The sequence below is a fragment of the Python bivittatus genome, unplaced genomic scaffold, assembly GCF_059951505.1.
Source record: "Python bivittatus isolate LINGU-HERP-01145 unplaced genomic scaffold, Pbiv_v1 ctg000570_np1212, whole genome shotgun sequence".
Classification (NCBI taxonomy): domain Eukaryota; kingdom Metazoa; phylum Chordata; class Lepidosauria; order Squamata; family Pythonidae; genus Python; species Python bivittatus.
Genome location: NW_028277097.1, coordinates 24,122,528 through 24,148,213, shown reverse-complemented (window position 1 = coordinate 24,148,213; position 25,686 = coordinate 24,122,528). Strand labels below are relative to the sequence as shown.

Sequence of the window (25,686 nt, the reverse complement as noted above, 5' to 3'; positions counted from 1 at the left end):
AGAAGTCTTTCTTAGCGCAGAATTTTAAGCTTGTAAAGACCTCCCCCCCCGCCGCCCCTGAATCCAACTCACAGACAAACGGGGCTTTAACACGTTCTGCTTCTGGAGGAGGCGCGTAATTCACAGCGAAGCCTCTGAGCGTGAAAAAGCCAAGCCCTGCGATCCACAAGGCGATCGAACCGCCCGGCTACAGACAGCAGGCCGTCAGGAGGGCCGGGGCAGAGCCAGCATCCCTCCACAGCTGCTCACGGCTTCACGGCTTCTGTTTGCACGGGCCACCGAAAGGCTTCGGTTGCATCAATGGGAGATTTCCCCGCAGTGCATCTGGGAGCTGTGGGAGGCGGGGGGGGGGGGGGGTTGGATTATAAGTCAGGCAAATGTCACTCAAGGAACTCCACAAACCTCATTTTATCTCCTCTGCAAACAAATTAAGGCCGGCTGGAAAGATGGAGCGGCTTTGCCATTTTAGCAGTGATAATGATTTAACCTTAGTTTAAGGTATCAATGTTTGTCCTTTGCCTTGCATTCGCTCCATTATTTAAATTCATGGAAGGCAGCAGGGATTATGGGTGATTAGGGTTTCCCTTTATTTCCAGCTGGTAAATAAAGGAAGAAGGAAGAGGCGCTGAGAAAGTGAGGAGGACACTTGAACCTCCCTGTGCACAGCCGAGGTCCAAATTTAGCCCCATCGGGTGCCTCCCCCAAATCTGCCACCGGATCATAAATGTTCACGTGGCCAAAGGAGGAATGGATTGAGGCGTAAGGGCGGCATCTGGGGTTAGCCAATGTCACTTTAACTTCACTGAACCTCATTTACTCTTGCTCCTAGAGAGCAGCGTGGGTGCCCATGGGGCGGGTGTGATGTCACAGGCATCATGACATCATTTACGCTTACTTATTTGTTAAACACACTTCTGTCCCGATGCAATAAAAATGACTCTCGGCAGCTTGCATGGAATATAAACAAAACCGTTTAAAACACCCACTGCGCCACAGAAAACAAAGAGAAACGACTAAGGAACAGTAGTAAAAACAATCGGCCAAAACCCCAACAAAAACAACGCGATAAAATGAAAAAGAAAAGATGGCATTACATAAAAATTCAGGGGAAAACTCTCCAAAACTCCTGAGGCTAGCATTGCCAAGTGTTGGCACTGCCACCCAAAAGTACCACCTTCTCGCTTCAGCCCCCAGACTTCACAAAAATGTGGGATTTGCAGCAGTTTCGCCCTAGTTTTTTCTAGGTTGGGCCAGTACTGGTCAGAATGGTATGTCCAGGTAGTCCTTGACTTACAACCACAACAAGGACCAGAAAATTCATCGTTAAGTGGTACAGTCATTAGGTGAGGCATCACGTGACTGTACCTGATTTTATGACCTTTTTTGCCATGGTCGTTAAGCAAATCACTGTGGTCATTAAGCGAGGTATCATGTGATTGCGACTTGCAACCTTCCTTGCTGGCTTCCCCATTGACTTTGTTGGAAGCCGGTTGGGAAGATTGCAAATGGCAATCATGTGACCACAGGACGCTGCAACCATCATAAGTGTGCAACAGTTGCCAAGCACCCAAATTTTCATCAGGTGACTATGGGGATGCTATGATGGTTGTAAGTGTGAGGACTGGTCGTAAGACACTTTTTTTAGTGCCATTGTAATTTCAAATGGTTGCTAAATGAATGGTCGTAAGTTGAGACTACCTGTAGTCATCACAAAGAACACCATGAAGCACATAGTGTTATCTTGGCTTGTTCTAGAGAGCAACAAAGCATGCACAAGCCGAGTGCAACATGCGACATGAAGAAGGCTGTGCACTCACAATATGGGATGAATCATCTTGTGGCTAGCCCTGTAGGGGGGGGAGGGTTGGGGGGGTATTCACCCTCATTCAAGACCTCCTCTGCCCCAAGTCATCATGTGGTCTTGGATGACTCACCCTTGCTGGATTATGATTTAAGACTGCCAGAGGACAAAGAAAGATTTAAATCTGCCTCTCCTGATGTGGTTCCCCTCCAGATACCTTACAGTACAATTCCACTGTCTTATTAGGAAGGAATGGGAAATGGGATCTCCCCAAACACGAGGGCACCCTGGTAGGGCAGACCGTGCTAATCACCACTGCCTTTTAACTTGGCTCATGTGACAGAGGAGAATGGATTTGGGTGTAAAGCGTCTTCATAAATGCACACCACAATGGCTACTGAGGCTGCACAATTTGTTATTTCAGTTATATTCATGAGACTCTTGGCATCTTTTTTCACCCGTGATGATGCCTGGGTGCAGGAAAGGTAGTTGATCCCTGTGATATCCATGATCAACCATGAGCATACATCTGATTCAGCCGAAACCCTGAAGGAATGAACTAATTCAGGAGAGATGTTTGTGGGCTCAAGGCAGCATAAGCAGATGTGAATTCATTCCATTCCACATCTGGACCTGCACAGGCCTCTTCCCAATCCAATGACCTCAGTCTTGCCACAAATGGTGGTGCTCCAGAAGCCATGCCAAAGAGAAAAACTATCATCATCTTCATCACCACCACCACTTAGATAGAGCCCTTCGATAGAGCACTGCAGGGGGAAACGAAACACCATATTCCACGACTGATCTTTCCAATTGGGTCACACCTGGTTACCTGAATCACAGGACTGGTGGGAGGGGATAATTCTTGGGAGCTGAGAGAGAACCTTGGTTTCACCATTTGCTGCTCCACCTCACTCTCGCCCCCAGGATCTTCATCCAAAGATGGTTTGATGGATGGGCCAAGATAATCCCATTTATGGGAGGCTGGGATCAATTCCAATTCTCAACTAATTCCTCACTCGAGAGGTTTCTCTCCTCCAGAGAAAGAGGCTGTCCAACCCAGGCTATGGAAGTTCTGAACCTTGATCCTCCAGAGTCTTCTAAAGCCCAAATGACTTTCTAAATGAAGCAGCAGAGGGTTGTTTTTTTAAAAAGAATTTCTCCCCGATGATACAAACTCATTTGGATCACAGCAGCCAAGACACAGCGGGTGCGTGCATGGTGTACATGTTTCTAAAGTCTGGCCGAACTCCTGGACAACTGATCTGAAACCCTTCCAGTAACAAGCTCCCAATGGAGAGGAACTCGTGTGGTGGAGAAGACCAGACATGGAAACATGGAAGAAGCCAAGGACGGTGGTGGCCAAGAGGAGGGAATGTCATGAAGTTAGAGAGAAAGAAAAACAGCTTCTACTAAGTGAAATGTTTACATTTAGAGTTCCTTTCTTTGTTTCCTCTCCATTTAGCAGCTTGAACATTCAAATCTTCCAAAAAAAAAAAAAAAAATTAAAAGGGCTTTTCTGGAGGTGGGGTCTCTACCTCCCTCAAGCCTACACAGTTAAAGAGGTCCTGTGGAAACTCTTCTTCCTCCTCCCCCAGTGAAGCAGCATTAAAGAGCGAGGAAATTAGCCGAGAATTGGGACTGATCCCAGCCTCCCATTAATGGGATTACCTTGGCCCATTCATCAAGCTCAGCCTTGCGGCAGGATCTTCCGCTGCTAAAAGCATGTTAAATATTTATTGTATGCCCCACAGGTCAGACAGATCCGCAACTGGGGGGCGGGCCCAACAGCTGCTCACCCCCCAAGACTATCTGTCAAAGGTGAGTCCTAAAGCCTTTCCTGGTGGACCAAAGGCAACGGAACCACCAGGTCTCCAGAGCTACGTCCAAACTCTGCTCCCCAAGCGGTGGATCCCGGATCTGGCGGAAACCCTCCCGCCGGGGCCCCCAGGCACAGGAGATGTTGGAGGTTGCTCACTTGGTGCAAGTCCTGCGGGTCTTTGAGGACCCCCCCCCCCGTCAGGCAGCTTCTCCCACAACACGAAAGGGCCTGCTTGGCATGGCCAAAGATGCTGTGGTGATGTGGCGCCACTCGCACAGTGCCTTCCTGAGTACATGGCGTCCCCTGCCCTCCCGGCCGCACAGCCGTTCATCCGACTCATCCATTGTTTCTCTTTCACTTCCCAGCAGGGCAAAAAGGGTCGGAGTCGGCCCAGCAAGGGCGAGCCCCGGAAATGGGTGAGGAGCACGCAGCGACGAGGCTGTTTCCCTCTTAGGAAAAGGCTGGCTGGCTCCACTCTCCTGCCTCGTCTTACAAAGGGAAGCAGATCAGAGGCATCCACGGGGGGTGGGGTGTGTGTGTGTGTGTGTGTGTGTGTCAAAAAAGGCAAGTCAGCAGCCACAACTGCGCGCGTGGCATGTTAAAAAAAGGCAGTGCTTTGACTGTACAGTTGTGGAGGACACGATTTTGACTTTCTTGACCCCCTCAGCAGGCACTCCCTTAAGGAGGAGAGAAAATTTCTTCCAAGGCCTTCTGGATACTTCACCCTGATCCTGCCATGCCCATAATCCACAGCCACGCCACCACCATCCAGGACTTTTCTTTGCCTCCTCTCACAGTTCTTTTGGAGGCTCCAAACACAGAGGGATGCAGGCTCAGAGCAAGGCCCCCAAAGGGACAGGCAGCCCACCGACCTCTTTAAAAATAATAGTAGCGAGTTTTAAGAAAGAGTCAAAATGTTGCGGGAACTGCCACGATTCGGGTCACCCTTTCGAGAGCTAATTTTCCAAAGTTATTTAAATTCCTTTTGGGCTCCAGCAACATCAGCGGGAATCACCCCAGGACGCGTGCCTCCCGCCCCAAAGGCAGTCAGCTCTTCTCCCCTGCCCCGACTTCTCCCTGGCTGCAGGAAGGCTACCCCTGGTTCGGCCACCAGATGTCGCCCTTGCAGGTCCCTCCTTCTGGGCGCGAACCTGGGGGCAGTTCTGGCCGGGGCAGACCCCCACCCAAGGTCTCAGGGAGCATTCAGGAGGGGGCTGAAGCAGAAGGCAGGACTTGCAGAAATCGACTCGGCCAGCCCCAGGGGGCCAGGTCTGGCGCTGCCTGGCAACCGACGCGGGCTTCTCCAAGGCCCGCCTCGTTCCTGGGGTCTCCAGCAGAGCCAGCGGCTGCTTTCTTCCACTCTCTGGACCGCCTGGCAGAAGCAAGGGCTGAAAGGCCTCTTGTAATTTCAAGCTGCGATGCATCCCCTTAAACGTGCCGACATCCCGAGACTCCGAAGCTTTTCGTGATCCAGGCTGCATTTCATCAGGGGGAGCTACGGCCTTCTGCCCGATTGCCTCCGATGCCGCAGGAGGGGGGCAGAAGAGAAGCGAGCTGAACGGGAGGGGAAGGAGGCTGGGGGAGAAGCAGTTGGGTTGCACCGTTGTGGACACGACTGACTTTTTTGACCCCCTCGGCAGCCACTCCATCAAGGAGGGGTGAACATTTCTTCCAAGGCTTTCCAGATACTTCGCCCTGACCCTGCCATGCCCATAACCCACAGCCATGCCTCCATCAGAACTTTTCTTTGCTTCCTCTCACAGTTCTTTAGGAGGACCCAACACGGGGATGCGGCCGCGCACGGAGGCTCAGGGGGGAAACTGCAGGCACCCTTGTGTCATTTGGCTGAGACGTGAGCTCCCCGCCGGACGTCCAGGCAACGGGGCGCCTGAGGCCGGGGCTCCCCGGGTCGGCAGAGCCACCGGAGCACCCCTGAGCAGCCCCAGCCCCGTCCCCGCTTCCTTCGTCCACCGTGGCACCCCCAGCAGCACTCTTCTTCCTGGGGACCCCTCCCCTACTGCCTCCCGGCATCTGCCACATACTTCGGTTCAGCAAGCCCTGCCTCCCCACTCCAGCCTGCTCCCCTGGATGTCCTGGGGCTGCAGGCCGACAAGGAAAAAGGCCAGCCTCCTTGCAAAGATGCCCTGCTGGGTTTCACTCCAGCCAAGGGGCGGGCGGGCTGGGGGGGGGGGGGGCTCTGTAAGCAGGTGTCCCAGGATGGGCATTTGTCCCCAGAACTGAGAATCCATGGGCTAGCTAGCAGGGCAACATCTGCTGGGCCCAAGAATGCATGGCAAAGCGCCTCCCCAACCCCAAGGCCCACAAGGCTGTAGCCTGCATAGTCTAGCCCAGTGTTTCTCAACCGTGGCCACTTCAAGACAGGTGGACTTCAACTCCCAGAAGCTGGCTGGGGCATTCTGGGAGTTGAAGTCCACCTGTCTTGAAGTGGCCACGGTTGAGAAACACTTGCCTCTGCCTACCAGTTGTCATTACCGCACTCTCTTAATTTCTGCCTTTCTCTTCTTCCTCCTCCTCCATCCATCCTGTCCTCACCACGCTCGCCAGTCCTCACCACCGTCGACAAAAGGCAGAGTGATCGGCACAGATTAACCGGGACCATCGGCAGCAGCAAGCAGCGTGCCCAGCTAGGGACTCCGCAGGGCTGGTCCCTGCAGTGGGAGACCCCTGTGGCACTTCCTCTAACGCAGGAACGCTGCTCTCGCCTGAGCAACAAAAGGCCCCCCCACGAAGGGGTTTCTCTGGGGGAAAGGTGCACCCTCCAGCATCTCTTGTGCAGCCCCCAGAGCCTCCTTAAAGTACGTGGGTGCAAAAAGTTGGGTCTTTTTTGTATTTTCATGGGGGGTGGGGAGTTAAGATGCAAAATGGGTGTCTTAAGCTTGCAGAGGCCCCCATTTTGTACCTTAAAATCCCCAAGCCCCCAGTGAATCCTGCCCCCCCCACTCTTGAAGGGTGGGCCTTGCTATGCCCTGCTCTACGCTGGCCTTCCAAGGAGAGGGTGCCAGCCTCCGTGGCCGCTGGCCATGCTGGTATCAGGTGGTTGACTTGGAGGAGCCCTCGGCTCGCCCATGAAGTAACGCTGCAGCTGCCTGACTAAAGATGGCGAAATCTGTCTTGCGCATAACCAGCTGTTCTGAGCAAGGCTCGTTTTCCGGGACAGAAGTCCAGAGGCTGCCCCAGATGGCATACCCACCCGGTCCCAGAGGGCAGAGCTGCTCCGAAGCCCTGCATGCCCACAGCACCTGCCAGACCAAGAAAGTGCTTTGCCCCTGGTTGCTTTTTCCCCCCCTGCCAGTGAAGAGGGGGAGCGAGCTGACCCTTCTCTGAGAAGTGGAAAGAAAGGAGCTGCAAGATACCATTCTCTTCCTTGGGAGAAGCTTTTCAAACCTTTAAATGAGTTTCGTTATAGGGGCTGAACGTGCTTCCCATCTCCTTCCCAAACTTTGAATGTGGAGCGCCTTTTCCCGAAGACCCCTGCTTCCACGCGCACCACCATTCCAGTTCCATCCTGCTTGCCATCTAGATGGGAATCGTGTTACGCCACACAGCACCGAAGATGCGACCCAGCCCGTAACGAAACGTCTGCAAGCCAACCGCCAAGCTCAGAGAGCGCCGAGGGCTCCGCAGTCCAGCCCTGAGCTCCAGAGGGTCTCTCCTACTGGAACCACGTGAATAGGCCCTCATGCCCCCGGCTCTCCGGTCCCAGCCCTCCCCTTCCCCTTTCGCTTCGGCATCCCAGGTTGAATTTGCATCACCCGCTGGCCACACTCGGTCCCGATTAAGCTCTGCCCGTCCTTCGCAGCCACAACGGTTGGGCGAGCCGACTGGCTCCTTTATGATTCTGTGTGCTGTGCGAACCACACGTCGGGCGCATTGTGCAAGCGCAGCCTCTGCGAAGCCGGCTGCAAAAGAGTTGCTCGGCTTGGTTCCACGAGCCTCCGCATCAGTCGCTTCCTAGCAGATTCCTCCTTCTGAAGTTTTCAGCGCTGAGCTTTGAAATTTGCTTCCTTTGTCTAATAACGATTTGCATTTGCCCGCATTTCAATGCCTTTTATTCTCCTGCCTGGCAGACCCTGTCTTCTGCAAAGAGACGTCTTCTGCTCTTAGTTTTGCTCTCAGATCCTACCGGCATCCTCTGGACCTCTTGGTGACTTTCCAAGTCAGCGGCCTGCCTCTCGTTTGAGCTTTTGTTATTGTGGTTTTAAATAAACCTCAGAGCAAATTGAAGAGACTCAACCTTCTTTCTTTTCCTTTTCAATTCTGCTTAAACTCATCTTTTCATTTAGCGGATTCCTCTTCTTGGAAGAAAGTGACGGCCGTCCACCAACCCGTTGGCTGAATTCAATAGCCGAGCTGACTCTGCTGACAAGCAGTTCCTGGCTCTCGCTCACGTCCCCTGCACGCCCTGACATCCGGCACAATTGCTTCTGCATTTCTCAGTCACAACTGTTTTATCATACCTAGAAATGTTGTCTCTGTGTTGTGACTGGAATGTACATTTACCCAGACTACGTGTGACTTTGAACCAGCTTCTTGTCATTACTTTTTCCCCCTCGATGCCCGATTTCCTTCTCCATCTTGAAATCGCTACTAGAATCCTCATGAAGCTGGCAATACCACTGCAGCACCGTATCGCTTTGCCACCCACCACAGAGCGTATTCCGAAACACCACTGCTGATTTTCTCCTCTTTGACATACAGGCGCTCCAGTCTTCCCTACAGAGAAGCCATTCTTAACCAGGATTGCCGATGTTGGTCTGTAGGTCCCACTATTCCAGATCACTGGCCTTGCTGGCTGGCACTCCGAAACAAGGAGGCGGAGGAAGGCAGTTAGTCTATTTGTATCCAGGATTAACATTTTCCCATCAATCTCCTCATTCTACCTCGTTTCTAGTTTGCCTGATGTCATCAGGTTCTCATTTAAGGCCAAACATTCATCCTAGCTTGTTGGCTTCTGGCTTCTCATTTTCTGCATGTATTATTCAAAATCAAGCATTATTTTTCTAGCTGAGCATCCAAGCTTGAGATAAACAGGCCAGCATACAATGTCAAATAATGCCATGCAATCACATTAAAAATTTAGAGCTGTATACAGAGAGGGTCCTTCTCCTAGATGTGCTCTGTGCTTCCATGTGTGCACCTACACAATTTGTTTAACCAGCTTTGATTTGTTTCCATAGATTCATTGTGAGGTTTTATCCCCTCTCAACTTTGAGGGCCTAAAAAATTAACTACTCCCTTCCCCCAGCCTGCCACATCTTCCTTGAGACTTGTAGCTCAAGTTGTGGCTGTTAAACACCAGCTCTGTAATAAGACCACATTCATCTATGATGAAGCTGTGGCAGTTATTACTGAAACCTGACGGGGCAACATCATAACCTCCCCCCTTAGAGATCCGCTCTACTGAGTTTTGGGTCCAGCACCAACTACAACACTGAAGTCGGGCAAAGGAAGGGGCAGGGGGTTCCTCAGAGAGAATCTGGTGGCCAGCACAAGCGTTGTGCCCAAGGTGAGAGGCCTTGAGCGATAAGCTGGGAGTGCTGCTGATATGGCAGAATCCTTTCCCAGATTATTTGATTGCATTACCAGCCAGGATGGCGTTGGAGTTACCCCAGCTGCTAATCCTGGAGGACTTCAATTTCTGGCCCTTGGAGTAGGGTTCAGGAAAGGCTCAGGACTTCATTGCCTGCACGGCATTCATGTTCGTGACCTCAGCGGGCAATGATTCTTAAATCTAACTGTCAAACTTGGAACAATTATTTGAGGATCTGAAGTCAGAGGATGTGGTTCTTAGCCCTCGGCCATGGTCAGACCATTCCCTGGTTTGCCTGACGTTAGTCACTGCCTTGAACCCCTATGGGATGGGAAGACTTATTCAGTTGGTCAACCGCAGGTACTTTATGGACCCAAATGGATTTCAAGAGGCCCTCAGGAACTTTCCCAGCGATCTGGAAAGCAGTTCCCTTGAGCATATAGTTCAGCTCTGGAACATGGAAGCAACCAAAGCTGAACTCTGAATGATGCTTCTGAACAGCATCTCCTGGTGCAGCAATCCCTGAGGAGCTTCAGGAAGGGGAGTAACAGAAGGGACGCCTAGAGCATCTCTGGCATGAAACAAAGACAGAACGTGGGTAAGAGCTCATGCTTAAGGTACACCTTGTTGCATCAGTGGGCTGTGTCCTAGCAACCACAGCCAGGGTGACTCACTCTCTTCCAGGTGGTGAAAGTTGGCAAGATGCGGCAACCAACAGCTGCATAATTTTGGGGCCACAGTTCACGAATAAAATTGTTCCAATTTGCTCAACACCTGGACTCCACAAGGGCAGAACCCATGGAGGTGACAGAGTTGTAATTTTCTGGTATTCTTTCCCCATCATGTAGATCTTGGTGGGACGGATACAGAGCTGGGCAATATGAGTGCAGTCCTATTTACTCCTTTGGAAAGGTGGAGGGATCATTGGCTGGATCAGGGAGGTGGTCGGCACCTTGGTGGGGAAGGGGGTGACGCCCTCGGTTTTGAAAGAGTTGTACCCCCTCTTGAAGACGCCTTCCCTAAATCCAGCCATATTAGACCACTATTGGTCAGTTCCAGTATTGCTCCTTAGGGAAGGCTGAAGAGAGGGGCATCTTGCCTCGTCACACTGGTGGAGGACCATGGCAGGGCCTGGATGCACGGAGGCTCCTTCTTATACGCTTTGACCCCCCAGTGGCCTTCGATCCTATTGTCCTAGTAGCCTTCTGAGCTGCCTGCAAGGGTTGGGGGTCAGGGTCACCGTGCTGCAGCGGATCCTCTCCTTCCTGAGCAATTGTTTCAGCCTGAGTAACTGTGGCAGGGCAGGAGCGATCCACCTGTTGGCTACTTCACGACGAAATGCTGCAGGATTCCTCTCTCCCCTCCTGCTATTTAGCATTTACGTGAAGCTGCTGGGAGAGGACCCCTGTCAGTTCTGGTGAAGTACCCTCCATACGCCGATCAGACGTAAAGTTGCATTTCCATTGCCCAGCTTGGGCTGGTGTGCCACTTGGGGCCCTTCCTCGAGGAGGCCCTGGCAATAGCGACGCGTGTCTTAATCACCCCCCAGTTAGATTACTGCAACACGCTGTACATGGGGCTGCCTTTGAAGGTGACTTGGAAGCTGCACCTGGAGCAAAACACATCAGCCCATCTTCTAGCAAGTTCGAACTTCTATTCGCGCATAATGCTGATGCTATGGACTCTTCGCTGATTGCCAGTAGGCTTCAGGCATGAATCGAAGTGCTGGTTTTCACCCACGGAGCCCTTGTATTTCAAAGATGTCTTGCCTGCCCCATGAGCACATCCCAAGGGCCACTTGCCCACAAGGGATTCAGGGGGGAGCAAGGAACCTGTTTTTCTGTGGCAGCACCAAATCTTTGTGGTGCTCTTCCTCCAGAAATACGGGTGGCACCATCAGGCGTCCCTCAGGAAAGCTGCTAAAACGAAGCTGCTCCAAACAGCCTTCACTTAGGATTTTGACACAGCGTCACCTAACATCTGAACGTGAGAATGAGCGAACAATGCATTCGTTTTAACGAATTTTAAGGTGTGTACCGTTTGGATACTGCCGCACCTTTTTGTTATTATAATCAGTGTTGCGGATATAGCAGCAATCCTCCTCCTCCTCCTCCTCCTCCTCCTCAGCACATGGCGACTGGAAGATGAAGTCCAACCCACCACCCGTCTGGAGACCGCAAGCCCAGTGGGAGTCCAGTCATGACCCCAGCTCTACCTGGAGGCGCAGACACCAACTGGGATGCTCTGACATTCAAAGCCGGTGTGGCGAGCTAAAGACACAACTGTTTTGTCTAGACTTTTTGCAATCAAATGCCACAGATCTCCCCCTGAAGGCCGCTCTGCTCATTCCCCAGTGTACCCCACGCCCCTCTCCCCTGGCGCATGGTGTGTGTGGGCAGCCTCCACAGCTGCTTCAGACAGAAAAGATGGCCCAGCATGACAAGGGAGCCGTCACACGCACACATACCCACAACGCTGAGCTCTCCGCCCATGGCTCAGGGTCACGTGGCCCCGTTCAAAGCCGCCCACCTCCGACAAGAGCCTTTCCACTCCTGCAGCTGCCACGCCAAAGCACTGACAAGAACAAGGGGAGCAGAAACAAATAAACCTGATGCGAGCCAGAAACTTTGATGGAGGGAGTCTGCTGGTGGCTCGGAGATTGCTATTAATGCAGCTATCTCTAATTGCTTTCCTGTAATTGGCGGCTGCTAGGCGGAACTGGGTAATAAATGAAATCCAATTATGTTTTCTCTCCGTATTTATTTTATTAAGTAGAATTCGTCAAGTGAATGAAAGGCCCCCTTCGAGGTAATGGCTTGTGACCGTGGGGGAGGCAGGCGTCCCTTCAGTATGGCCTCCCCCGTGCTGCCCGCACCAGAGGCGACCTTGGCCCTGAGACAGGAAGCCGCGGTCAACCCCAGGCACCTCTCCCTGCCCTGGAAGGAGGACCCTCGGGCACAGAGGCCGCCCACCTTTAGGGCGCCAGCAGAGAGATCTGAAGCATAACTGGGAAGCTGGGTTGAACTCCACAGAAGCTTTACGTCTGCTCTGCGAGAGGTTCTGGGAAAGGCGATTTGCCATAACAGCCAAATGGGATCTTCTTGGCGAGAGGACAATCTAGCTTTGCAAGGCAGCTGCTTGAGGACTGATGGAGAAGGTGGGAGACGTCTGAAAGGAAACAGAGCCCTGGACCACTTGGCCTGATCCTACCAACTTTGGCCCACCTGCTGTATATTTCTGCCAAATTTCTACTTTTTAAAATTGCTGTTTAGATTTCTGTCTGTACTGGCACCTCTGTAAGGGTTCCCATCACCCCCTCCAGCACAAGCTTTGCAACCCAGCACATCTGGAGGTGCCAGGGTGGGGGAAGAGGGGCAGAAATCCCCTGAGCCTTCACCTGCTCCACTGCTCCCTGTCCTGCTGCTGCCAACTCCCCTTCGACGCTTCCAGGGACGCAGAACAGCCCCGGTGCTTTTCCTCCTTCATAATCTGCAGTGCAGGGGTGGATTCATCTGGCGGAGGAAATATCTGGCAAATCGGGAGCCTTTCAATCACTGGTCCATGCAATTGTGCAATCAGTGCGCCTCTCGGGCCTCCTTTTCGCCCAATGCCCAGCTTCCTCTGCTTTTGGGGGAACTACAACAATTTTGCAAGACGGAAAAAGGGGTGCTTCTCTGATCCCTTTGCAGAACCCGGCTGGTGAATTCGGCAGAAATTACAAGGGCTCAAAATAAAAAAACCAAAGGACGTTCATCCTGCCATCTCCTCCTTCAGGTGGGGGCTGGCTGGTTGCCTGGCTGCTGACTGCCCCCCCCCCCGGCGGAGAGCAGGGCACTGGGTTGGGTCTAAGCCCCTCTCCCGGGGGGCGCAGCAGAAGGGCACTGCAAGGTCCGCAGCAAAACTGGGCGTTGGCAGCATCCAGAGGCCCCGGGCAGCAGAAGGCTCCACAGGGGGACTCGGTCCCTTCTGCTGAGGGGTAGCACATCTGGCCCAGGTGTTCCCCACCCCCCGCGAAGCCACCAGGAGGAACAGGACGTGCAGAAAGGGCCCCTCCATGGTGTACCCTCCTGGTCCTCCCCACCCCAAACCCTCCCTATTTGTCAAAAAACAATGACCCCCAAACCCGCTCTATCAGGACTCAAGAGAAGCTGCTTTTGAAAAGGGGCCCGCAGGGGTTCAGGGGCCCCAGCACAGGGCCCGCTTTTAACATTCATTTGGTTTCCATCCTGCCTTTCTGTATATAAAACCTCCGAGGTAGCTTAATAAACAAAGGAATAAAAATGTGAACTATAAAACATAAGCAATAAAAAGAACAAACTATTAAACCTAAGAATAAAATAATACAATTAAATTCAAGGCAAACTTAAAATCAGAATTAATTCAGCTAACAGTTAATTACTGCTATTTTTATTTATTTTACCAGGCTTCTAGGCCACTCCAGTCCCAAACAACCCTAAGCAAGATACTGCATATCCCAACATTCGTACGTCGAGTTAAGGAATACAGTATAATAAGGATCAAAGAGAGGGTCAACTATACGATAACCGAGGTGGGTTTTTGCCGTCTTCCTAAATACCAAAAGAGCAGCGGCTGGGGGGGCGGGGGGCCTGGACTCCCCAGGGAGGAGGCACCACGCAGTACAGGAAAGGGTCACCACCCGACTCTGTGCAGGAGCCACCGAGGCAGGGAACTGGGCCAGCCTCCTTTCCGGCAAGCCTTACCAAGTGCTCCGTTCCGTGTCCCGTCTCAGCGGACCCGGGTTCCCCTGCCCTGGTTCTCCAGCCCCCAACAGCTCTGCTTCCTACCAAACCAAAGTTCTGGGTCAGCTCTGCCAGAAGGAAGAGGGCACAGAGGAGCCACCGCGCCCACGCGGTGGGCCGTCCCCATGTTGCACAGATCAGCCAGGGCTTCCGTGGCATCGTTGGCAGACCGGGCAGGAAACACGACGTCTTCCTTCAAGCTTGGGCTGCAGGACCAGGCGGCCTCCTGGATTTCGGCTCCAAGGAGGATGTCTAAGATGCCTGCTTTGGCTGATTTATTTTTACTTGCTTAGAGCTTCCAGGAGCCACACATCTCTTTTCTAACAAGCACGCTATCGAGACCCCCCAGTTCCCAGGTGTGGCCATCTGTTCCAGCAGAAGGGAGGGGGTGCGTGCGTGCGTGTCACACAAGTGACAACAAGCTGTTGGACCTGAGCCTTGTACAATCACAAATTCTCAGCCAAGCTGGGGACCCCAGGCACCTGTCAACGCGGTTGCTGGGGAGTTTCCTGGAGCTGCCGAAAACTGAGACTGTTACGGATATTTCAGAAACTTGCCGGAAGCCTTGATCCCGCGAAGGGATCTCATAGCTGGGAGCAGCCCTGGAAAAGAGTGATTCCTGTACCGTAAAGGAAGGAAGCAAGATAATGGAGGAACATCTGTAGCTTTGCTAAATTTAAATTTGCTGGATTTACGAAATGCACTAAATTTGATTCCTGTGGCTATAAATACTTATTTACGCTCACGAGGTGGACGCCCAGAGAGAAACTGGGCACGAGGCTCACGAGCTCCAAACAGATAATTAGTCTGCTTTGTAAACTGGATTCCAGCCTCCTCTTTCCCCCGAGGCCCATCCAGTCCAGCAGTGCCAAGGGTATCGCTCTGCCAGCCTCCACAGGGCGCTGTCTCCAGGGCTGCCTCGAAAGCCTCTGGAAGGGGCACACAGATTTCCTGCTTTCCCCTTCTTTCCTGCTCAGCCTGGGAAGCGGGCCTGGCTCCACTGTTCTCCTCGAGGCTCTGTCCGACGGGTGGGCTATAAGCGAGAAGATTTCAGGGCGTCTCCGCTGCCCCAGATGCCCCCAATCAGCTGCAGGGCGCCTCACCGTCATCCCAGCGCCAGGACAGAGAGACCGTACGGGAGAGCTCCCAGGACTGGCCATCTTGGAGCCGGGATCCACGGGAGGATGCTCCAGTGCCCGGGGAGGAAGGCTGGGCTTGAGGGAGGCCCTGCCCCAGCAGCAGCAGGAGGGTCGCAAGGGAAGAAGCCCGGTCCCCTAAGCCGCGCAACACGGCAACGCAGGGCTCCCCGTCAGCGCGGCCTGAAATCCAGGCAGGTCTCTTTTCTTGGAATCCTGCCGCGATCCCTCTTGAACCCTGCCCAGCCCCGCTCTTTCCCAGCACGTCGAGCCCACGAAACAGGAGCCCTTCCCAAAGGCCCCCTGCGGCGCGCTAAGCCGGGTTAGCCTCTGCCGAGCTGGAGAACGTCCAGCTGCCCGGCCCCCGGCTGTCCGTACGCTCGACGATGCTGGCCCTCGAGAGGATCTTCCCGCTCTGCCTGGCGCAGACGGATGGGTCTGCCTGGGTTCCGGGCGGGAGTCGGCCACCCTCCACCCGCCGCCGCCGCCCCTTAACGTTGCTTGCCAGACATGATCGAGCGCCGTCCATCCTGAAGGATGTGACTGATCAGGAAGCGCTGCCTGTTTGCATTAGGAGATGCAACCCAACCAATGAGGGCCCCGTCAGCTCCACCAGGCAGCTGCTTTCAAGACGCTCTCGGGGGAGGCTCCTTCCTTCGCCCCCGGCCGGCCGGCCTTCACGGCCCTCCCCATCAACAGCAGGAAGAAATGGGCCTGGAAACCCGCTCGGCTTAGGAAGCAGGGAAGAGGATTCCGGGGGCTGGATTGGGGCTGGCTTTCCTCTCGAGGAAAGAGGGACAGCTGAGGAAATGCTCCCCGTCTATTCCGCAGGCTTCGCCACGGGCACAAGCACCCTGGCACCCACCACGTTTCCTGGCCGTCTGGCCCTTACATGAAAGGCTCTCTCAGATCTGAAGAGATAAAGAGCAGACTGGCGGGCTGCATCAGAAAGGAGGGCGCTCAACATCCCCTGTATTTCCAAGAATCACTCGGCACCCCGCAGGAGCACTCCAAGAACATTAAAATGCTTGATGGCTGCAGTCAAGGACTTGCTTTCGATGCCCAGAAACCAGATGGGGTCCTGCCAGCATCCGCCTTCTGGTAAATGGAGGTTTGGGGTCTGGCTGTGCTCGGCGTGGAAGCCATTTTGTGTGAGCGCCCACAACATGCCCTCGCCATCCCAAATGTGCCCACCATCCCCCAAAGGTTAGAAGGCCAGCATCTGGGCACCGCCAAGCACCAAGAGCCTCTTTCCGCTTGTGCTACGGCGGATCTGCTGGGCGGGATGGGGAGGGGGACGTCTCCGGGGGCAACCCAGCACCGCGGCCGGTCACAGAGCCACAGCGTGCAGCCACCCCCACCAGGCAGCACGTGGGACTGTGCGTTCCCTCACACCGCGGCACTCTCAGGACGCTCCGCGAAGCGAGCCGCGGCCCTCAGGCCAGAAGCTAAGCAGAGGGACCAGCAACTCGCAACTCCGTCCTCGGGGCCGCTCTGCCATTTGACCAACTCTCTTCCTGAAGCAAGATCCCGCTCTCTGCAGCCCCACGCGTACTGCGGCGCCAAGCAGGGGGCACTTTCTTTCCTCCTGCAAACCAAGGTTAGATGTGTCCCATCTTCCTTATCAACCATTTCCAATTCTGAGCACCGGCAACGATAAGGCGCACGCACAGCGAAGAAGAACCTCGGGAGAATGGCACGCAGTCCGGTTTAGAGCTTCCCTGAAAGGGGAAGCCGGGGCTGATGGGAAACGTAGTGCAACGCTTTCAGGACGGGGGTGGGTGAAGGGCTCCCTTCCTCTCCTCCCCCTAAAACTGAGCATGGCCCCGCGCTGCCAGGAAGGGCATGTGCCTCCTTACCCGCCTTCCGGGGGGATCCTACTTTTTTCGGGCCATTCTGGGGGCAAGGGCACCTGCGCAGCACGGCATGGCACGGCTGCCCTCTCCCACAGGGCCCAAGCAGGGGAAGGGCTGCAGCACATCCGTGTCTGCCACGGACCAGATCATACGCTCTATTAAGCACGGTTTAAATCATCCCTGCGCCCGCCCACCCCAGGGCCCTTTGGTGCGCGTCAGCCATTAAACACACCATTAGCTTGCATTTACGAATCTGCAAAAAGGCTCTGGCCGCCCATCTGAAGGCCACCGCTGGGGGAGGGGGACGGGGGCGCACCTCCTCCTCCGTCTGAGCCTCCAGGCACTCTGGTGGGCTAATCAGCCCCCCTCCCCGCAAAGGCACGCCTGGCAGAACCCAGAACCAGCTCGAGCTTTCCCTCCACCGAAGAGGAAGGGGCTAGCCCACCCATCACAGCTTCGGTTCACCTCAAGCTCCGGGCAGCATCCGAAGGCCAGCTCTGAACATGGAGCGCAGGGGTCCCGCGGTTCTCTGAGCTGGGTTGTTTTCCTACAGGCATTTTGTCGCCAGGCTAGGTAACATCTTCAGTGCGTGGGAAAGTGGTTCTTAAAACGGTTTACGCAGAGCGTGAATACCAACTCCAAAAATGCTAGGGAATTCCTGGAAGCTTGGCATTCAGACAAATCAGCCATCAGTAGACACAGAGAGATGAACCCCATTTTCGTACCGCTTAAAAGATACGTTTTGATGTCTAGGAAGGAAACCAACGGCCTAGAAGACACGCTCTCCAGCAGCTGTCACTCGGATAAACGGGAAGCAGCACCAGTTAAACAGGGAACAGGCAGTAAACCCTAATCAAGGAACCACCACCAAACCTGGCAGGGCAAACTGCTGCGTGTGAACAGGCAGCAAACCCCACATTCCCTCACACTGATGATGTTACCAAGCCTGGCCATGAGGCGCCTGCAGGAAAACGAGCAAGCTCAGGGAACACCAGTGGTCTGAATGATTTTTTTCTTACTCATCCTGGGCTTAACGAACATGGCACGCTAGACTATTTGCTAGTCCACCTACAGCATTTGCTCCTGTTGCACACACCGGTGCATGGAAATAACTTGTGCTCTCCCCTTTCCGCAGACTCTCCTGAACTGGCCCTGAGAGTGGGAGATTCTCAACACATAAATCACATGCTCAGACCCCCCCCCCCAAATTAAATGTTTCTGGATTTTTTTTTTAAACAAGGAATGGATGAAACCTCAAAGCATGAAAAGACCTCACCCAGGGATTCAAAACTTTTGTAAAATGCATGTGATAACACCAAACTGAGAATTCACTGGAATTTCACAAGGTTAAAAAAAAAGGGGGGGGGAACAGACATGAAAAGCCTGTCTGTTCCTGAAATAGCACTTTAAGAACAGCGGGATATGGACCATCAGGGGTTGGTAGGAAACAAGGTAATTCTTGGAGCTACTCTGAAACACAGTCAGAAAGAAACTGTGGGAGACATAAAAGGAAGGATATCTTCACATGGTGGCCATGTTTGACCACAGGTTTAAGCAAGTCATTTGAAGACCAAGAAACAGCCATGCTCCTGACCTGCTAAACTGGGTTTTAAGTTTGGTTAATTTCTCAGAGGGTTAATATGTTGTGGGAACACAGCAAGCTTTGCTTTGTTTTACAGTTCAGCAGATTGTGTGGACCAAAAAAGGGGTTTATTCAGGAACCAGGCTGCTGATGTTATGCAAACCAGCCAGTTGAACTCTGGATCTTTTGTGAGATCAGGGAAAGATAAATCTAAAAGAAGAGGAAACAAAGACTTCCAGGCGCTGTGAGCGTCAACCATTTATTCCAGAAAGAGGAATAACGTCTCTGGTTCCTACCAGTGGGGAACGTGAATGGGAAACTACTCCTGTGTTCATGGGTCACTGGTGGGCCTCCCAAATGACCCGTGCTTAGACTGCTGAATCCAAGGGGGCCTGGATCCAATTTCTTCTGATCTTCTCCCTCATGGCTGGAGCCAATCCACCAACAGAGAAATGCTCAGAGGTGGTATCACCTGCTCCGTAACTGGCTCGATTGGCATGGGCTGAACCATCAGCTGTGGGCAGAAAGGCTCTTGAAGCATTTCCTCCTTCCTTTTTGCTCTGGGCCACGAATCCAGCTGAGCTCCTCCATTTGTGTGAGACTAGACACATGGCTAATTTTGCAACGTTAATTTGCCTTAGCATATTATATGGCTTTCATTTTGTCCCTCTGGATCCTATTATTACTGCTGTTCCTTGCAGGCAACGTGTAACCGTAATGGCTATTGTTAACAGAGTCGTGTGTGCTATGAAAATAGAGGCAGCAAGAAAGACTGGCTTGACCTAATGAAAGGGAAGCTGGGAGGAATCCAGCATAAGCTTGCCACAGGGCGAAATAAAAAGGAAGCAACGGAGAAACCAGGCCTTCACCTGTTTTTTTTTAAACATAAAAGCATAGCTAGGGAGCCAGAGGCACCTCAAAGTTCACCTTAAACTGCCCAGAGAAAGAAGAGACAGGCAAGCTATGAATTCACTCAAAAGGGGGACAGTTGGCATTAATCAAAGGACCTGGTTGGTAGAAGATTCATGAAAGAAGGAAGACATCCATTATCAGCCTGGGGAATCTGCTGTCACGGGATGTAGCCATGGCCAGCAGCTTCACGTCTCAGGCTGCTAAGTCTGGATGCAACAAGAGGGGCCCTTCCCGATCGGCAAGAGACCAAAACCTCAGACCCATTCTGGAAAGCACTAGGAAGCTCCTCTACTTCTGAGGAGGAGAGGGAAAGATCCACAGTCAGCCACGGGGAAGCTCGACTCCAGAGGGGTGGCCACCTTGCCTATGAAGGCTTTCAAGGCCGCTCAGTGGGCTTCCCAGAGGCAGACACTGGACTGCACGGGCTCCTCGTGGCCCACAGCAGCAGCGTTCATCTTTCAATGAGGAGGCTTTCAGAGGAGACATTCATCATGTTCAAATCTTGTCCACCAAATGTGAAATGGGTTCCCCATTTATAAATCTCCCGAGTTTCCCCACCACCTGTTTTTACAAGAAAAATACATTAAGAGGGGATGAGAGAATAGCTGCAGAAAATATTGTCCTTTGAACCATCTGCCTGACATCATCCCAGTGTCACTTCCATAATTTGATTCAACTTTCCCCCCATTGGGCCATGATGGCCGGAGTTGGCAGGAATAATCTAGCGCACGCGGAGGGCGCCCAGTTGGAGAAGGCTAGCCCAGCTTCTGAATCTGGTGTTCTTTTACAGGGGCAGAAAATTCTGCTTTAGTGGCTCATATCCAGCATGGAAAACAGTGAGTGGTTACGTACAGAAGCAGATCCAGGAACCCCAAACCAACACAGCCATACCAATCTCGTGTTAGGAAGACATTCGGCTAGGTGGTGGTGGGCTTCCCTTCGCTAGACGGGTCTGCACAGAGCTTAGAAAATCATCTGTCAGAAACACTCACGGAGATTCCTGCAGGGGATGGACCGCCAGGCCCTCTATCTGCTTACGATGCCCCAGTCCTTGTAATAAGTCTGGAAAGGTCTGTGGGACACCTCTAAGTTAGGGAGCCCTGTTGCTGGCAAGGAGCGCATAAAGCACTGAAAACATCAGCAGCCCCAGGCAAGGAAGCAAGAGGAACCGTGCTAGCAAATGTGGTCAGGACTGCCACGATCGCACAACCACTAGTCTGGATGCCATTGTTTGACCAAGACTAATGAATCTGGTAACATCATTGTTTCAAACCAACACGCTGATCTACCACCTGTCTCTCGAGCAGCCAGGTCCATACAAGTATGCTGGCGAGAGCCAAGCCTTCTTCATAACTGGTCCCCCAGAGATTTCCCCCAGAGATCTCAGCAGCACCCTTTGAAACATGGAAGGAAAGAGCCCTGACCCAGTTGGGGAACAAGGATGCACAAGGGAAGGGGCATCGAGACCCACAGCTGCTGCTTCCATCCTGTCCTCCATCCATCCATCCATCCATCCATCCATCCATCCATCCATCCACCCAGCCGAACGCGAAGACTCCAGCTACAGGAGCTCAGCAGTGAAGATAAGGGCGCATCTGTTTGGCCTCACAGAATTAAGGCCGGAGGCCCTGAGCGGAACTTCCCTGTTCAGCCCGGTGCCGAAGCAAATGGAGACGCGCCCTCCCCATCGCAGGCATCTGTGGCCACGGTGGCATGAAGGCCAGGGTCCACAGCTCCGCCCTTCCATCCTCCCTCTCCCCAACATTTTGATGTCTAGGCAATATGCGCTGGAGAAACAAGGCTTGCGACGCTGGTCCATAAGAAAAGAAAAAGCCAACATCCCTATAGTAAAGCAGTCACCTTATGGCCAAAAAGGCATATACAGTTTCATAACATTTTACGTCATCTCCCACAAGAATGTAAGAAACATACAAAGCTATGCTCTGTTGCTGAAACAAACATCCGATTAATAAATTACTAACAGTCAAAACTGGCAACAGCTAAAGCCTACTTTAGATTGAAACCTGCTTGAAGAAATCATCCGGCCAGTCTGAATCCTGCAACAATAGAATTTCCATCACATCTCCCTAAAATGCTATCCCCCCCCGCCCCCACCATTTCAGAAAACGTGCTTTGAAGAAAGACTCCCTGCCTTGCATTAAGCAGACTTCACGTATACTCCGGCAGGCATTCAAGCATAAAAATAGAACAATCAAATAATACTCAGAATCATGCAAAGTCCATCTGAGAACTTGGGATGAGTCATGATGGCCACGAGACCCCCGGCAGCAATTAGATCAGCACCAGCTGAAATCATCTCCAGGGCCGGAATGATGGCATCGCCATTGTTGCAATGAGTCAGCGGCCCGTGCCATTCATGACGTCACCTGGGATGAGCTAGTCCTCCTGAGATCCCAAAGGAGAGCAAAACGCTATCCGGAACCTGCCCTGATTCAGTTTATGAGAAAAAAGAAGCAAGTATTTGCTATGCCTGTTTTTATAAGGCCAACTCCAAAATCTATGCTTTGTGGGATCTGTCAGGGCAAAAGCCATCCAGAATTCCCTAGGAGCAATAATATTAAATTCTGTCAAGTCCTAGCAATTACTTGCCAGTTACTTGTCTTCTTCACTGGTATTTTTCAAAAGTGCTGGTATACATTTCCCATCCTTTGCAGCACATTTGGAAAAGATGGTTAGAATGACGGAAAATCTGGAAATACTTCATACGGCTAGGAAGAACCTTGTTCTTTGCATCCTACTGAAAAGCCCCATGGGCAGAGAAGAGTTTAAGCATTTAAATGCAGACTTCAGAGGATGGGATGAGCCTCATGCCCTGGCAGCAACTTCTCCAACCTTGGGTGCCCTCAGAGCCATACACTTCAACTTGGTACTCTCAGAAAGGTTCCAGTTGCCCACATGGCATCCAGGTGGAGGGGTCTTGCCAGTAGCAAGTCCCACTCATCAAGGAACAGCCAGAGATTACCCAAACAAAGATCCTCAGGCACAGGTTCTTGAAAGTAAGCCATGATGTAGTCAAAAGACAATCATCAGGTAGCAGCTGGACACTCACCTCTTGGGTGTCCTCAATCGCAGGGAGTGGCTGAAATGGCTTATCCAATTCTTCTCAGCTTCTCCACACTTCGCCTGTTCTTGGTCCTTGTCCTTGTTATTCGGGGCTTTCTATCAAGAGAAATGCGTCTGTCACCTCAGCTGAACTCCTTCAATACCACAGCTATAAACATTTTGCTATATACAATGATTGTGGGCTGTCTATGTAAAAAGATTTAGGAGAAAAAAATAATCGCCTTTGTTCTTTATTCATCTGCCAGAGCTTATAACAGCTTGCACAAGGTTCACTTCCTCCTTTCAATAACCCTGTCAGGTTACTGGGGTTGATATTCAAAACTAGACTTATGGCCGAGCCAGGATTATAATGTGGTTTTCCCACCCAAAGGAGAAAGTGTGAGAAGGCACCAGCACGGTCAGGAGAAATCCAACATACATTCATAGCTATCACACTTTCATCATACTTATTTCTGGGGTAAACAATGTTTTGTAGAGTTCCAAAAAGGAGTAAGAAACAGGAAACCAAAGAATGAAAGATACGAAAAAGCTCAGAAAACCTGGCTAAATCTTATCTATACCAAGAAATTCTCTATCCTTCTCCATATTTTTTGACCTTGCAAATCATCCTCTCTTTCACCATGTCTGCACACCACTTCATACTTTGCCTTTTGTCCTTAACTTCTCATCTTTCTGTTCTTCAGGAGCTTGTCAATCCCACCCAACCACCATTTCCTTGGTCTCCTCTTTCCCTTTGACCCATTGTCTCTTCCTTCACAGAACTGGTCTGTGATTTGATCAACGTTCATTTTTTTCTATATGGCCAAGCCACATCAATGTACTTCCTACATATTGGTTTCTAACATCTGTACTCAATCTACATTTCTTCATACCAGTTTACTTTTGAACTTGTTTCTTCTTCTTTACCTCACAAACTTTGAATACCCCATTTTCCCATCTTTAACAAACATTTTATCAAGGTACACAACACCTAATTCTTTGCCATTTATGCATCACTTGCAGTTCTTCACCATCTTTTCCATGACAAATGCAACTACTTTGGTCTTTTCAAATTCCTACTCCTTAGCGCATGATACAATTATCTAACATTCAATCTGGGTTTTCAGACACCAACATGGCATTCATTCAAAAGTACATGTAAATTCACCTCCCCAACCAGCTCACCTCCAAAGTCTCCCCTCTCCATCTTTATAAATGTATTCACAAATACATTAAATGACCAAGGGAGCATCACACATGCCTGCCTCATGCATGAATAATTTGCTAAGTAGTTTACTTATTTGCATCCATATCTTTCTTCTACCCTTCTTGATTCAGCAACCAAATTTTGACTCTATATTCACCCCAAATATTCCATAATTCAAGCCTATTCTCTTTATCGTGCATTTTCTCTAAATCAACAAACTTATTTTCTCACTTTCAAACATTTCTCAGTGACCTGTTGAAGACCAATAATATATACTCTCCAATCCCCTGGATGGCATAAAATTCCACAGGACTTCCCGAATTCTGTTACTTCCCATGACCCAATTTCACCCAACACCTTCTTATCTACTTGTGACCTTTGACACCAAATTCAGTGAATAAACTGCTTCTCGCGACATTTAACCACCCAACCCCCTGAAGTTCTTGCATGTTCTCCAGTTACGCCATTTCCACCCACAACCTCACCATTTTCCAACCTTCTTACGGTAGCGCCAATTCTTTCATGGATGCTACAGCTCCATTTCTATTCCACTCCACGCCGTATCATTCCCAAGCAAACACCTACAATCTTTCCACAGCAGCATTTCCTCACTTCAGTTTCAACCCAAATCATTTTATCACTTGTATTTTAAACTCAGTCACTCTGAGGTCCCCTCTCTCGCCCTCTTCCCCAACTTCCAGAACAATGTTTTATTTCCATCAAGTCACTCTGCATTCCCCCTCTCTTTTAATGCAAACCATCCCTTGTTCTCTTTGACCACGTTTGTTAAAAGTCTCTCTCTGTGCATATTACACAATATATATTTTCTCATCCTCATTTTTTGCAGCAATTGTTCTCCTAGACGCACTTTTTCTCATTCACTGCCTCCTTCACTTTGTCATTCCACCAAGGATTCTCTTTTGCATTTCCCATTAACATAACACCACAGAACTCCGTGGCACCATAACGTGTTCCCCCCCCCCCCTCTGTTCCAAGCAGTTTCTGCATCCACTCTCCCTTCGTTCTGCTGGGAGACAGGCGGCTGTTATTTCAAAGAAAGCTAAGGCCGCCCAGCACCCCTGCCCAGAATCAGAGAACCCTAACAGCTGGAAGTGACCTCAGAGGTCACCTAGTACAAACCCCCTGCTCAGTGCAGGCTCTCTCAAGGCGTTCCCAGCTGTAAAGTCCTAAATGTGAACAGTCCCTTGGCTGCTTTTAGAGAGGCCCTTCTTTGCAACTCAACTCAACAGGCTTTGCTTGGGCCAGATAAAAGGCTAACTGGCTAGTAAGAAAGAGATCTGCTGCTGAGACAATGTCTGCGACCAAACAGCCCAGAGGGAGAACTCTGGCCCAAGGCACTGGGAATCTAGGGGACCCCTTGCATCAGCTTCTCGCTGGTTAGGATCTGATCTTTAGAAGGGCCATTGAACAAGAGTAAATAAGGGAAATTCCCACGTGGGCCTATCTGAGAAACTCATTTGCACAGCAATAGGAAATGATTGCAGAGTCTTCCTGAAGCTTGGAGGAGGGAGCAGGCTGTTTGTCACACCGGCAGCCCACGCGATACACCAATTCATCACACTTGTCAGGTGTCAGCCACTGAAAAATTTAACTGTGCCTTCCTCCCCCTCCCACTGGGCATCCCATCATTCACGGCCCATGCTGGTAGGAAGCCCAGACCACCAGTGCAATGACCGACAGTCTGACAGATATCCTCACCCATCTGCAAGTTGTCCTCTGATGCTGACAGCCTCGGAGACGGTTCTGAACCGCACAGGCAACACCACTAAATTACTGCCGGTGTGTTGGAGACATCTGTGGGTAAAATATGGAGGTGGCCAGAAGGGCAGAGTTTACCAGGGCCTGGAGATCCATTAATAATGATACATCTCAACAGATTTTACAAGCAACATTACACTGCCGTGTTTTCATACACCAATGGAGAGTTTTAGGTGTCTCCATAACTCCCCAGTATTGTGCATTATTTCTTTTTGCC

General features: G+C 51.5%; 1 protein-coding gene across 2 annotated transcripts in view; it reads right to left on the bottom strand.

The window, feature by feature from the left end:
- The window catches only part of CNTFR (ciliary neurotrophic factor receptor), a 303,394-nt gene that overhangs the window by 212,470 nt on the left and 65,238 nt on the right, over window positions 1–25,686 (bottom strand). Inside the window, exon 2 of one of the 2 annotated variants that reach the window (XM_088152656.1) lies at window positions 22,491–22,600. The exons of the other annotated variant lie outside the window; for it this stretch is intronic. The gene's annotated coding sequence lies outside the window, so the exon portion shown is untranslated. The remainder of the gene's footprint in view (window positions 1–22,490; window positions 22,601–25,686) is intronic. 2 annotated transcript variants of the gene reach the window in all.